The sequence below is a fragment of the Erpetoichthys calabaricus genome, chromosome 1 (genome assembly GCF_900747795.2).
Source record: "Erpetoichthys calabaricus chromosome 1, fErpCal1.3, whole genome shotgun sequence".
NCBI lineage: Eukaryota > Metazoa > Chordata > Cladistia > Polypteriformes > Polypteridae > Erpetoichthys > Erpetoichthys calabaricus.
The window spans coordinates 15,120,931-15,133,669 of NC_041394.2; the positions used below are offsets into that span (position 1 = coordinate 15,120,931).

The 12,739-nt window shown below is 41.6% G+C and overlaps 1 non-coding gene across 1 annotated transcript; it reads right to left on the reverse strand.

Annotated features, from left to right (window-relative positions):
• Positions 1 to 7,579: 7,579 nt before the first annotated feature.
• On the reverse strand, positions 7,580 to 7,666 carry trnastop-uca (transfer RNA opal suppressor (anticodon UCA)). The gene has a single exon. It is a non-coding gene; the product is annotated as a tRNA-Sec (tRNA).
• Positions 7,667 to 12,739: the final 5,073 nt, after the last annotated feature.

Consider the following 12,739-nt stretch of genomic DNA (forward strand, 5'->3'; position numbering starts at 1 on the left):
ATACAAACCCCCCCACCCCCACCCCAATACTGAATGTGTTGCTATATATTGCCTTTGATTCTTGTAAGTCTAAGCATTATCCTCTGATGAAGACCCCTGATAGGGGTTGAAAGCTCAGGAATAAAACTATTTTATGATACGTGATTCGTTTTTTCTCCCTTTGTGGATCTCCAACTGCAAATATGCAAACCGTATCACAGACCTTCTCTTCCATATATATATATATATATATATATATATATATATATATATATATATATATATATATATATATATATATATATATATATATATATATATATATATATACTAGCTGTACCCCATGGCTGCGCCTACAATGAAACAGGGCAAACTTTAAAAATCAATAGATGTTGCCACTGTATCTGATCATGTTCAGCTCTGATGGGAGAGCGTTCCCTGTGTGGGGAGAAAAGCACATGGCTCTGATATCTCTGGCAATCAGTAGCTACCCTCTAAAACACATGGAGCTCTAATCTCTCTCTCAAAAACGTCAAACGTTACTCCTTAACATTCTGTAGATGATAATGTCTGCTGAGCAAACAGGTATCTCTAGCTAAGTGAAGGCAAGGTTCGCCCCAACACGTGGTGAGACGTAGACCAACTCGAACAGAGGCTGGCAAGTGAATGAGGAAGGCCCCGTCCCCCTGCTCTCGGCCCACAGCCACTCCCTTGGATTTCCATAAATACATCCGTACCACAAGCGAACTATGGTACTAAGCATGTTGTCAAAAGTTGCAAAATCAACAGGAAACTTCAAGCAAATTATAGAAAACCACCAGACCTAAATTCATTACGTAATTCTCTCGTGAAAGGCGGACAGACACACAGACAGAACGCGCCTGGACAACAAAATTGTTAAAACTGTTTCTTAGCGAGCACCTATGGGCCAAGGGTAATCTACATTCCAAATTTAAAGTCCCAAGTCCTCATGGTTCGGGAGATCTCGTGATGAGTGACTCAGTTGTATTTGGCTTATAGATATATATATCCTAACCAGGAAAAGAAAATCCGAGCACATTTCTCCAGTTTTGATGTCACTACACTGGTTACCTGTGTCATTCAGGATTAACTTTAAAATTCTGCTTATGGTTTATAAAGCCTTAAATAATCTCGCCCCATCTCATATATCGGAATGTCTGACATCTTATATTCCAAATCGTAACCTCAGATCCTCAACTGAGTGTCTCCTTAGAATTCCAAGAGCAAAACTTAAAAGAAGTGGTGAGGCGGGGGGGCCTTCTGCTGTTATGCACCTAAAATCTGGAATAGCCTGCCAGTAGGAATTCGCCAGGCTAATACAGTGGAGCACTTTAAAAAACTGCTGAAAACACATTATTTTAACATGGCCTTCTCATAACTTCACTGTAATTTAAATTCTGATACTCTGTATATCCAATTCATTATAATAACTATTCATGGTGGCTCTAAAATCTGTACTAACCGCTACTCTCTCTTCCGTTTCCTTTTCTGGTGTCCTTTTGGTGGTGGCTTGCGCCACCACCATCTACTCAAAGCGCCATGATGTTCCAACAATGATGGATGGATTAAAAGCCAGAAGTCTGTATGACCATCAGTATCAAGTGACTCCGTGAGAACCCTAACTACAAAGAGGACTATTTCATTTATGTTAAGTAGAATGCCCAGAGGGGACTGGGTGGTCTCGTGGCCTGGAACCCCTACAGATTTTATTTTTTTCTCCAGCCTTCTGGAGTTTTTTTTTGTTTTTTTCTGTCCACCCTGGCCATCGGACCTTACTCCTTTTCTATGTTAACTAATGTTGTCTTATTTTAATTTCTTATTTTGTCTTTTATTTTTCTTTTCTTCATTATGTAAAGCACTTTGAGCTACTTTTTGTATGAAATTGTGCTATATAAATAAATGTTGTTGTTGTTGTATGTGGCATACGCATTTTAAGTTTTGTTGGTGTGTGCATATTTTCATGACTGAATCCACAGAACATTTTATAAATGAGGCCCAGGACCAGAGTGGGACACCCCTGATCTAGACGGCTATAGACAAAATCACGTACAGTATTAACATTTCAGTATCTTGAAGTGATATAAAAGATCTAATTCATGCAATGGTTCTTAAGTAAAAGAATGCAATCTAAGTAATATGCATAATGTGCCATATGAAGTTTAGCTCTGGATTTAAAATAATGCCGAGATTTTTTACTTCTGGCCTTATTTGTAAAGGGGGATGGCGCAGTTTATTTCTAAGGTACTCACTTGTTTGTTTGCTGCCCATGGTTAATCTCTCTGTTTTTTTTTTCCTTGTAAAAGTTTAAGGAAATTATTATTCATTCATTTGATGATGCAGATAATTTACTGAATCAGGGTCATCTGGTCCTATTGACATATAAATCTTTGTATCAGCTATATAAGTGTGATAATTCACTTTATGTTTTAAATAATCAGGCCTAATAGGAGCAAGTACACTAGACTGAGAATAATAAAGGGCCCAAAACAGAACCCTGTGGCAACACATAGATAATATCACAGCTTGTAGTTGCCCCCTATGGTTAAACATCTACGCCATATTGATAAATACTTTAACAACAACAACAACATTTATTTCTATAGCACATTTTCATACAAAAAGTAGCTCAAAGTGCTTTACATAATGAAGAAAAGAAAAATAAAAGACAAAATAAGAAATTAAAATAAGGCAACATTAGTTAACATAGAAAAGGAGTAAGGTCCGATGGCCAGGGTGGACAGAAAAAAACAAATAAAACTCCAGAAAGCTGGAGAAAAAAATAAAATCTGCAGGGGTTCCAGGCCACGAGACCACCCAGTCCCCTCTGGGAATTCTACCTAACATAAATGAAATAGTCCTCTTTGTAGTTAGGGTTCTCACGGAGTCACTTGATGCTGATGGTCATACAGACTTTGGGCTTTTAATCCATCCATCATTTTTGGAACATCACGGTGCTTAGAGTAGATGGTGGTGGCGCAAGGTGGTGAATAGTTATTATAATGAATTGGATATACAGAGTATCAGGATTTAAATTACAGTGAAGTTATGAGAAGGCCATGTTAAAGTAATGTGTTTTCAGCAGTTTTTTAAAGTGCTCCACTGTATTAGCCTGGCGAATTCCTACTGGCAGGCTATTCCAGATTTTAGGTGCATAACAGCAGAAGGCCCCCCGCCTCACCACTTCTTTTAAGTTTTGCTCTTGGAATTCTAAGGAGACACTCAGTTGAGGATCTGAGGTTGTGATTTGGAATATAAGATGACAGACATTCCGATATATAAGATGGGGCGAGATTATTTAAGGCTTTATAAACCATAAGCACAATTTTAAAGTCAATCCTGAATGACACAGGTAACCAGTGTAGTGACATCAAAACTGGAGAGATGTGCTCGGATTTTCTTTTCCTGGTTAGGATTCTAGCAGCTGCATTCTGCACAAGTTACAAACGATTTATGTCTTTTTTGGGTGGTCCTGAGAGGAGTGCGTTACAGTAATCTAGTCGACTGAAAACAAACGCATGAACTAATTTCTCAGCATCTTTTAATGATATAAGAGGTCTAACTTTTCCTATGTTTCTTAAGTGAAAAAATGCTGTCCTAGTGATCTGATTAATATGCAATTTAAAATTTAGATTAGTCAATAGTTACCCCTAAGCTTTTTACCTCCATTTTGACTTTTAATCCTAATGCTTCCACTTTATTTCTAATAGCCTCATTGTATCTATTATTGCCAATTACCAAGATTTCAGTTTTCTCTTTATTTAACTTGAGAAAGTTACTATTCATCCATTCTGAAATATAAGTCAGACATTGTGTTAGTGAATCAAGAGATTCGGGGTCATCAGGCGCTATTGATAAATACAGCTGTGTGTCATCAGCATAGCTGTGGTAGCTCACGTTGTGCCCTGAGATAATCTGACCTAATGGAAGCATGTAGATTGAGAAGAGCAGCGGACCCAGGATAGAGCCTTGTGGAACACCATATAGGATATCATGTGTCTTAAAAGACTAACATAACTAGTCAATACAACAAATATTTGCTTTGCTGTTTCTAACAGGTGATCAGGGAAAAGCAGATAGATGACCTATCAACCATTTACCTTCTGCTTGCCCTCATTCACACTGCAGAAACTGCAAAGGCTGCTGTGTGAAGGTGTGGAAATAAAGAACATTTTACCACCACAGGAACTTTGTTTTCAGGAACCAATGAGATTCTGTGCAATGTAGGCCCTGGGCCACTGGTGGTCTCTGTCCACTTTCTTGTGTTGCACTCTCATCAAATAACAGGAACTGTAAACTTTATGCAATATAAGTGACTTGCAAAGAAGAGTGATGCAGCATTAGGTGAGGCACATTCGGAAGACCTCCCCACTTATTGCTTCGATGCTGTTTATAGTTGGGCACCCCTGGGGTTAGGGTCATGGTATGCAAAGTGTTGCAGTGTGAAGTGTAGTGCAATCAGCAGTTCATGGGAACCCTCCCATCTTATTTCTTCGAACTGATCATGACTGAACCGATGCGGTGCATGATATGGTGCAATATGGAGGTGGCCATAAAGAGTGATGAGGTTCAAAGACCATCTCCTCTGACAGCTCTCCAGAGTCCAACCTACTAATGGATTTGTAAGATGGTATCAGTGCTTTTCGTCAGCCAATCAACACAATTCACCACCCAGACCCCACCCACAATAGTTCCTGGTTGAATGAAAAGTACACACCCTGGAACAGGAGCTAAAATATGTACTAGGAACCACAAATGGCCCAAGTTCCTGTGGTGAGAAAGCTACACAAGTTCCAGAGTTTATTAAAGGCCCCTAGTTCATGAAAAAAAGTTCCTGCAGTGGGAAAGTGCCTAAAGAGAAATGCATTTTCTACTGAGAAATCAATTACAATTATATACATTTATTTCTTGTAGGACTGACTACTGTAATGCGGTGTTCACTGGATGTTCAAATATATCTTTATACTGCTTTCAGTTAATCCGAAATGCTACTGCCAGAATTATTATAAAACAAGAAAATACAAACATATAACTCCAGTTCTTAAATCCTTACATTGGCTCCCGGTTAAGTTTAGGGCAGATTTCAAAATCCTGTAACGCCTTAAATGGCAAAGGTCATGACTTACAAACCAAAGTGCACATTGAGACCCCAAGATGCCAGCCTGCTCACGAATCCAAATATTAATGAAATAATAGTGAGAGGTCAAGCTTTTAGTTACAGGGCCTCAAAGCTGTGGAATGGCCTGCCTGCTATTATGAGGTGTCCCTTCAGTCTCATCTTTTAAATCAGGCTGAAGACTCACAGCTTCAGTTTAGCACACCCTGACTAGAGCTACAGATTAGCAGTGCATGCTGCATCTCTGTTGTTAGTCATTAGAGCTAAAACATAAGTAATTTGATAGTTATAATTTGTTACTAACCCTCACCCATTCTCTTTCCCTTCTCTGTATGCATATGTGGCAATTGATGCCACTGCCCTACTACTGCCAAGTTGTTTGCTTGCCTATGGACAAGTCATCTCCGATAAAGGAGCACTGGAATGATTGAGCAGAAGGGTCCTTTCATCTGATTGGCCAGCCCAGCACTGACTCAGCTGTGGAATACCCAGCAGAGGGGAGGAAGCTTGTTGGCCGAGGTCTCCAGGACTCTGAACCAGGTCTCAGTCTGAGCTGACCATCTAATGTCCTCATTTCTAATCCTGTCCATCCTCATCACACCCAATGCAAATCTTAACATCTTTAACTCTGCCACCTCCAGCTCTGTCTCCTGCTTTTTGGTCAGTGCCACCTTATATATAACATAGCTGGTCTCACTACCGTCGTGTAGACCTTCCCATTCACTCTTGCTGATAACCATCTGTCAGAAATTACTCCTGACTGCTAATTAAGGAAAAAGAAACAATTAAGGTGTCTGAGTCTTCAAAAGCATGTCAAATAAAAATAATTCTAAAGACGATAGTTAGCAGCAAAACAGGTCACTAAGGGTTAGAATGAAACTGGACGGGAGTCTGTCTGTTTTAGAGCGTTTGTGTTTAAAAAGCTTTTAATACAATCATTCCTGACATTCTCATCACCAAACTGGTCACTCTTGGCCTCCCCCCTCTCACATGTGTCTGGATAAAAGACTTTCACACCAACCAGCTCCAGACTGTGAGACTTGGCCCCCACCACTCCTCCATTCGCACACTGAACACCGGTACCCCGCAAGGCTGTGTGCTGAGCCCCCTTCTGTACTGTCTCTACACCCACGACTGCAGTCCGGCCCACAACAACAACCTCATCGTCAAGTTTGCTGATGACACCACAGTGGTCGGACTCATCTCAAAGGGAGACGAGGCAGCTTACAGAGAGGAGGTCCTGAAGTTGGCAGCCTGGTGTTCAAAGAACAATCTGGCTCTGATCACCATGAAAACCAAGGAGATCATTGTCGACTTCAGGAGGCACAGCACCGACTTAGCCCCCCTCTACATCAACGGTGAGTGTGTGGAGAGGGTCCATACCTTCCGGTTTCTTGGCGTCCTTATCTCCGCTGACATCTCCTGGACAGACAACATCACAGCAGTCATCAAGAAGGCTCAGCAGCGGTTACACTTCCTGAGTGTCCTCAGAAAGCACAACCTGGACTCCAAACTGCTACTGACCTTCAACCGCTCGTCCATTGAGAGCCTGCTGACGTATTGTATCACAGTATGGTAGGGCAGCTGCACCATGGCAGACAGGGAGAGGCTTCAGCGAGTAGTAAAGGCAGCACAGAAGATCATCGGCTGCCCTCTCCCCTCCTTGATGGACAATTACACCTCCCGCTGCCTCAGCAGAGCAAAAAACATCATTAAGGACAGCTCCCACCCAGGCTCTGATCTGTTTGTCCTGCTGCCCTCAGGGAGGCGCTACAGGTGCATCACAACAAGGACAAACAGACTCAAGAACAGTTTTTTCCCAAAAGCCATAACCATTCTAAACTCACACATGCACTGGCTACACAGTCTAACACCCCAACCCCTGGACTTCCTTCTATCCGTCAACTGTGCAATATCTAATATCTAAATGGTACTGATAATAACTGTGTAATATCTGTATACTGTACAATATCATTACTCTCAGGGTCCAACATCTACTACACACTGCACATGATCATCATTATTGTGCAATATTTAAATTATGTGCAATAACCCAATAGGGCAATAGTTATTTATTCTTTCCAGTATTTAAATAATGTGCAATAACTCGATTTAGCTATTATTCTTTCCATTTGTATATAGCGTCGCAGAACTTTTTTTTTTGCAACTTTTTGCACCATTTGTTTGTTTATTTACTTGTTGTGTTCTACATACTGTATATGTCTGCACTGAAGGAGCTGCTTTTAATCTCATTGTACATGTGTATAGTGACAATAAAAGGCATTCTATTCTAAAAGTGCGGCAGACCCTCGTCAAGTGACGTTTATATGGTGTAATGGGGACCTCATGTGGTCAGAGAGTATGAGTATACACGCAGAGTTTGATTACCTCAAAGGATTTTCATTATAGCTTTGAAGAACAATGCGTTTGTGACTAAAACGGGAACTTCTGGTTTTGCGTGCTCTGCGCCCGGAAGGTGGAATTGAACCACTCTGCCGCTAAGCAGCTACAGGTTTGAAGCCTGCACCCCGGACCACCGAGGATCATCCGGGCAAAAATTAAGGCCGCCTGTTCAGTATATATAGCTGGTGTGTGTGTGTAACGTTTAGAATGTGGTGTCCACTTAACACAAAAAAATATTTTAAAAGGCAAGTTGTCCACTTTTGAACGACTTAAAAATATTCGAGTCCCAATCTCTCATTCTCTCACTCTTTGCTAAAATAAGCATTAAAACATAAAGATAATTCAGGCGGTAAGGAATGTTTAGTATTAAAGTGGGAATAAATGCAAAACAGCAGGAAACCGATTGGTTCTCCTTACTTAAATCATGATTCAATGATTAACTAATTGATTTTCTAAGGCGGCCAAAGCCGGAAGCGCTCAGGACCTGTGAGGGTCTTAAAGCAGAATGACGGCTTTCTAGAATTGTTTATGTTGCTGCGTATTTGATGAAAGCAAACTTAAAATGTGCAACATCCTCGAGACTGATCGGCCATAAAAGCAAAAGTAACAGCCCAACTATAGATAACATTAGCGAGTCATAAGACAACGGGGTTTTCGTTTTTACTTTAAAATGTCAGCGCATCGGAGTTATTCTTAAAATCTAAATGAATACATAAAAATTCTAAAATGGATAAAGAGAATCATCAAATAAGCCTAGTGTTTTAAAACAGTTCATTCACTTAATTGCACAAAACGAAACAACTGCTTTCAGTGCACGATGTTGGTTAAGTAAGGCAGAAGCAACGCAACAAGTTTAATTTGAGTGGCATAGAAAAACTTTATAAACATCTTAAGAGTGTCGATAGGATTGTATGGAAAAATTAAACTTGTTTGTTTTCACTGCTACTTCTGTTAATAAGCGAGGATTAAACTACTTGATCTCCACTCATGCAAAACAACGCTATCACGGGGTATCATATACTGCGTTCCATCCAACGTCAGATGTCGGAGCTGGGAATGACGTCACACCCAAGTTGATCACGTGTCAGTAAAACATTCGGGAAACCGATATGGACAAGTAGTGGAAAACCTTTATTGTAGGAATAAATTGCAGTTGATTGAATTGGCGATTCTAAATTAATTCTGGTGTTTGCTTGGTGTGTGTGTGCACTGAGACGTACTGGCATCCTGTCCAGGGTTTGTTCCCCACCTTGCGCCCTATGCTATCTGAGATAGGGTCCAGCAGACCCCAGGACACAGCTGGTTAGAGAATGACTGACCGACTGACTGACTGGTAACAAAACATTATATGATATTTCACATATCAAAACACTTTAGAAATAGAAGTTGGACAGTACTGTGTGTACAGCCGATTTAATGAGGTACTAATAGACAGAAGTGCTAATAAACAGTATAATACTAGAGCTCTCACTGAAGATTGTGGTGTACATCACTATTTTGGATTGACTCCATGATGTGAAGTTGGATGAACTTGGACTAATGCTGTGTTCCATTTGAAGCGTGAAGTTGGAATTTCCAAGTTCCTTGTTGGAATTTTTAACTAGAATGACCTCTTAAATCAGATTTCTTGGAAACCTGAGGCTAAAATGTCAAGCCTGAGTTTGTCTGACTTCGGATCACAATGATTCTGTACTGATTGATCTAGATTTCCTTTTTGTTCTATCTGGACGATATCCTGATTGCCATCCTTTCCAGGATTGAACATTTTGCTCATCTCCTAGACTTGTTCGAGTGTCTCAGCCTCATAGACCCAGTGATCATCAAAGGTGACTGTGTGCAGATGGTGCAGACCTATAAATATCTGGGACTGCAGCTGGATGATAAATTATACTGGACTGGCAATACTGATGCGCTGTGCAAGAAAGGACAAAGCCGGTTATACTTCCTTAGAAGGCTGGCTTCCTTCAACATCTGCAATAAGATGCTGCAGATGTTCTATCAAACAGTTGTGGCGAGCGCCCTCTTCTACGCAGTGGTGTGCTGGGGAGGCAGCATTAAGAGGAAAGACGCCTCACGCCTGGACAAACTGGTGAGGAAGGCAGGCTCTATTGTTGGCATGGAGCTGGACAGTTTAACATCTGTGGCAGAGCGAAGGGCGCTCAGCAGGCTCCTATCAATTATGGAGAATCCACTGCATCCACTAAATAATGTCATCTCCAGACAGAAGAGCAGCTTCAGTGACAGACTGCTGTCACTGTCCTGCTCCACAGACAGATTGAGGAGATCGTTCCTCCCCCAAACTATGCGACTCTTTAATTCCACCGGGGGGGGGGGGGTAAACGTTAATATTTAACATTATACATAGTTATTGTCTGTTTTTTTCACCTGTATTATTATCATTCTTTAATTTAATATTATTTATTGTATCAGTATGCTGCTGCTGAAGAATGTGAATTTCCCATTGGGATTAATAAAGTATCTATCTATCTATCTATCTATCTATCTATCTATCTATCTATCTATCTATCTATCTATCTATCTATTAATCCAGCTAGGTGCCCATTCGCATGTCAAATGTGGGTGCAATTCCTTTGCCTTCCAGATATTCGTAGGAATGGTTCATTTTCAACATTGCTGCATTTCTCAGGCAGCCTCATTATGCAATCTTTCTATGAGGTGCTAAGGGGCCAAACAGTGAAACACCCTGTCATGTGGTCCATAGAACGGGATAAGGCATCACAAACAGACATTAGTAGAGGATCCCATCCTCAAGTACCTCCTACCCAATCCTTCACTCACTCTTAAAACTGATGCTTTGGACTATGCATTGGGGGCTGTGTTTGAAGAGTGGGCTGATGATGCTTGGCAGCCATTGGCATTCTTCAGAAGAAGGTTAAGACGTAATGAGGATAAGTACAGCACCTTCGACCATGAACTACTGAGTTTGTATCTGGTCTTCCAGCATTTTCACTTTTTGCTTGAAAGTCAGCCATTTACTGCATTTCTTGACCACTAACCACTAGTTCTCACAATGTCCATGGTAAGTGAGCCCTGGTCCACCCAGCAGCAACAAAACCTGGCCTACATGTCAGAGATCACCATGGATGTCCACCATTTTGAAGAAGAAGAAGAACAACAAGAACAATGTGGTTGCTGACTGCTTCTTCTGGCCAAAACTTGCCACCATACACTTTGGAACTGACTACTCCTAGATAGCGGCTGACCAAGCTAAGGACCAGGATGTCTGTCTTTTGGGTTCCTGGGTGCAGCTAGCTCTGCTAAGCTCCTACACCATCACAGGTTACCCACATCCAATTATCTCTAACACCAGGCAATGGTGCCTTTTTGATGCCATACACAGTCTCTCACATCCAGCATGGAGGGCATCCAAACGTTTAATGGTGATCATGTTTGTGTGGTAGGGCCTCAAAAAAGATGTTCTGGGCTGGGCGGCAGCTTGTGTAGCATGCCAGAAGGCTAAAATGCACCACCATGTTAAAGATCTACTGACACCATTCCTGGTGCCAGCTCACCAATTTGAACATGTTGACATAGACATGGTAAGCCCACTTCCTCCATCTCACAGCTTAACACACCTGCTCACCATTGTTGACAGGGCTGCCAGGTGGGCAGAAGCAGTTCCTTTGATGCCCACATCTACTGCTAACATAGCCAGAGCTAAAATTAGCTATTGGGTTGCAAGGTTTGGAATGTCCACCCTCATTACCTCCAAATGATGTGTACAGTTTAGTTGATAACTTTTGGATGTGGTGGCACTGTACCTTGGGACTACACTGCATCATACCACCGCCTACCACCCTCAAGCTAACAGTCTTTGCAAGCGATATCACTGGTCACTAAAGTCAGCCATCAAGGTCTCACTTACCAAAGACAGCTGGATTAATTGTTCACAGTGGCTGCTGTTAGGGTTTTGGAAAGCACCTAAAGAAGATCTGCAAGCCTCATCCATTCAACAGGTTGTAAGGTCAGCCACTCCACGTACCTGGGGGATTTCGTCCCCTGCAGCCTATGCTGGCACTGCTCTCGGCCCGAGCCGTATGGATGGTGCGAACTGTACACCCGCACCAGGCAACGATCTTCGAAGGGCGCCGATCAACAACGTGGTTGTTTTGGGTTAAAAAGAAGAAAAAAAATTAATAAAAACATTAATATCACTGAAAATTAGTCAAACTTTTACAAATATTTCCCTTTACTTTTTATGATTTTGTAAACAACTTGCACATCGAAATGTGTTTGTATTGTTTTTTACAATCACAGCCAATATATTGGATATAGAAGTGCAGTTCTAAGTAAAATAACAATGAGAATGACGCACTGCTTGAAAATCGCTACGCCACTAATACGTAAAATGCACAACTGAGCGGTGCACACCTTTACTGTGGGAGCCACAATACACAACCAGTCATTACACTCTCATAGTGATCCACTATCTACTCGTATCTCTACGCTCTCGGTGTGTTTCTGCTGTTATTTAAGGTAAGCTCATACTACTCCTCTACAGCAAATAACAACTGCAGGCCCTGTGGTATGTGGCAAGTTGTTTACTTCAGATGATATTAGATATACAGTGTGAAAGCTTGAGGTCTCCGTGACCCCTTGAACCCTCAGACTAGACGTCAGACACCAGGTAAAAGTCCAAATATGAATATTTATTTTAATAATAAAGTGCACAAAGCACCCTCCTCTCCACAATAATAAATCAATAAACAATACACAATAATCAATCCTCCACTCCCAGACGCGTTGCCCTCCTTCCACCCAGCTCAGCTCGACGTCTGGGATTTCCCATAGTCCTTTTATATTCCCTGACCCGGAAGTGTTTCCCATCCTACAGTCCATGTGATTTCTTATCACTTCCGAGTCAGATAAAAAGTCCTTTTCTTCAACCCGGAACTTGCCTACGACGAACTTCCGGGTTATAGGGCACAAACTCCTCTCTGGGCCTCCCTGCAGCGTCATCTGTTGGCCCCTGTGATATCCAGCAGGGCTGTAAAGGAAAACTCCATCATCCATGATTCCCTGCTGGTATTCGGGGCACTTCCATGCAGCAGGGACAGCTCCATCTGGCGGCCTGGGGGTGTTGGCCAGGGTGACAGGCCGGCCATATCCCACAACAGTAAAAATGTGTTTTTGTTTATTGTACATATGCTGTATGTGAGGTTTAGGTCTTTTTGTTTGTGCAATTTAAAATAAAAAGTTGTA